Here is a 3,455-nt window from a genome sequence, read left to right on the forward strand (position 1 = left end):
TGCAGCAATAATGATAGATGTGTATAAGAGACAGATATATATGTATGTATGTATTCATTATATCCACTATATTGTATCTAAGGTTGCGTCTTGTAAGGTGCTACTGAGCCATTTATTTTAACCCAAATAAAACCTGATCAGAACAATAAATTACTTAATCAAATGAACAAACAACAAATGAATGAGTGAATAAATGAACGAATGAATAAACATATCCCCTAACAATGCAGGTATGCTTACACTCCATGAAAATATAATCTGATTACATAGTAACAAATCAAGAGCTTAGCCATACGTACCGTAACAAGGGTAAACGACACGAATAATATTTATTTTATTATCATTGTACACTTTTTCGTTATTGTATATCATTAATCTCTGGACGCTCTCATAATTTTTTCATTTTTACATTTTATAGAGAAGTTTATTGAACGTGTTTGAATAGTATCGTTGAATTGTGTATTGGACTTTGTAATTGAACCTTTTTACAGTAGTTTAGTGTTGTGATGAAATGTTTTTTTTTTTAATGTTCAATTATTTTTTTTAATATTTTTAAATTGTACTTATTGTAATAATAATGATTATAATAATAATATTAATAATAAAATAATTATAATAATATTAATAATTTATATGATTTTATATTTGTATGGTTTTTTTTATTGTAATTAATCATCTCAATTAATTTTACTACTATGATTATTATGATGATTGAATAAAATATATCAGAATATACCAGAATATAAACAATATGGAGGAAATCACGTGTAGCGATATTACTGAACATTCTTCCGCACTTCATATTGATGTTTTTTTCATCAACGTTACCTGCATAATATATAAAAGACCAACATAAAAAGCTCTTGTTTTAAGGAGACCTACTCGATAGAAGACTTTTGCTAATAATTTGAACGTGCATAAATTGAGAAACAATAGCTATCAAAACAAGGACAAAAATTTGAACATGAATAAGTTAGCATCTAACAGATTCTCGCCAATTACAGGAAGTGCAGTGGCATAGGCCTATCTAGGGGTGCCCGGGGAGGATGGGGGGGGGAGCACGACCCTCCAAAAATTACTTATTTTGCGAATTACCATCCTCAACCGATCATCGAACCCCCCCCCCCCACTTCACCTTCGCGCCCTCCATCAACGGCCCATTTCAAGACTTCTAGGTATGCCACTGAGGAAGTGATCATCATACCAAGTCTGTTTACGAGGCTTATAATTTTTATAGTGAGTGTGGAGTTGTTTTTTCTTGTTTAAAAATCCTGCTGTAACGGTTAATATGAATGGAGGTGAATAAACTTGGTGGTTAGGATGCTTGCTTTCCAATCCCAGAGTCCGACCTGGGTTCAATTTCTGTCACAGTAACATGATGTTTTTTCTCACGACCAAAACAACTCCACTCCCAAGCCTAAAGCTAAAAAATAATAAAAAAAACAAACAAAAAATCTTGTGTTGGCCACGTTTTTGGAAAAAAAAATGGGTAGGTCGGTAATACTCGTACGCCCGTCGTTTCTTCCCACTAGCCCTAGGCGAATTCGCCCCAAAAGCCATTTTTTGTTACACGCATGGGCAGCACGATGTTCTTTACTGCGCATGCAGCAATAATGATTTGCACCAGGGAACAACAGTGTAATTTCACGGTTCCCTGATTTGCACTATTGGGTGTGCATAAAACTTTTTGTGCCAGTAAGCTGCGACATTAAAATGTGCAATAAACACTAGAAACGTTATCACGCTCTTATTATTCTTAAACTTTGACGAAAAACTGTTATTGAGATAAAATGCGCTTAATGAGATATAGATTTTTGAATAGTTAAAAACTTGGGAAAATATGGAAAAAGAGGTAGATAGTTGGAATTATCAAATTTCCTTGACGTTTGCCTCAAATTCTGTCCGAGCAAAAAAAAAAATCCTTAAACAGCATTCTTCCCTACAGTACAGAACATAGCATAGCATAGAGTACGGGGGAAATGTATAGTCGAAGCAACAGTCTAATGTGAATTAATGGGTTTTAAATGTTATCATGATTTTAAAAATACATCATTATTATTTTTTAATTACTTTCATAATTCTGTGTAATCCTTTCAATAATACCAATAACGCATGCAAAAGTAATAATTAGAAAAAGAGTACAAACAATTTTTTGTTCTTCTCTTGATAATACACGTTTTAAACTTTATTTAATAATTTGTTTTATTTAATATAATAAAAAGAAACAATGAGTAACAAGAAATGAAGTTACAGACGAACAAAGTATTAGGCTATCTTAATTGCATTATATTACGCTTATTTTGTCAAATCACTATACAAGATTAAGAACTCAGTTGTGCCAAAAAAGACATTAAAATACATCACAAACGCTACAAAAACTGGAGCCGCTGGGGGATTCGCCACCACGTCCCCACCGGTGGTCGTTTGCAGCCCATAGCGCTTGGCTCGGCGGCCCCTTCGTTACGCCACTGATCCTTTGTAGTTTCGCATTTACAATTTTCGCACCCCCACCATCCCCAGAAGGGAACCGTCATACGTCCATGAGCGTAAATCACTGTTCTATTAAATAGGATATTAGGTATATTAGATAGGTAGCAATCCCTTCACATGACAAACATGAACACATATGATGCTTTACAAAGACCAAGTCTCTGAGAGATTTGGGGAGTGGAGTTGTTTTTGGTCATGAGAAAAATCCTGTTACAATGACAGATGTGAACACAGGACCCTGGGATTGGAAAGCAAGAATCTTTACCACCAAGACTCCACTCCGATTCATTTTTGGATGCAAAGTAATTATTCTGTCGAATTCCATAACAGATAGAGATTGCCTCGTTGATATATCATCATCATCATCATTATCATTATCCTCGTTACATCATCATTAATTATTCTTGTTGTATCATTATCATCATCTGCTTTGGAATTCGTTACCAAAAGACACACAAAAAGTTGCCCTTCACTTAATAATTTCAAATATAAAGTCAAGAATAGGCCTGTGTAAAGCAAAAAGTACTTATATTTAGAGAGCTTTCGATTTGTTCGACGACGCGATGCTAGAACGGAATCACTCATACCATGGATGAATTGGTGTTGTACATTTAGTCAAATTACGTTCTAGAATCCACCCGACGAGGTGATCTTAACGTTGTCGCATGCGCAAAAGACTTTAGTGACGTTCGACGTCCTACCGTCATTGTGCAATCGAAAGAATCAGCTACAAATTCTTTTTCTTTTCGCTGTGTTATTTCCTGTTCTCTCTTCGCGTTTTCTTTATTCTCTTGTTGTTATTCTCTTAAATATTTTTGATGTTAATGACTTCCAATTTTTCATGAATTTTAAATTTTTGCCGCATAATTCCTTTTCTTGTTTTTTTAAATATTCTGTCAAATTTTTGTAAATTGTATTTGTTCATCAGAGATGCAAATAAATCATATCATCTTCATCATCATACC

Source organism: Anneissia japonica, unplaced genomic scaffold, assembly GCF_011630105.1.
Source record: "Anneissia japonica isolate Jap-2015-1 unplaced genomic scaffold, ASM1163010v1 scaffold640_len1575945_cov177, whole genome shotgun sequence".
Lineage (NCBI taxonomy): Eukaryota > Metazoa > Echinodermata > Crinoidea > Comatulida > Comatulidae > Anneissia > Anneissia japonica.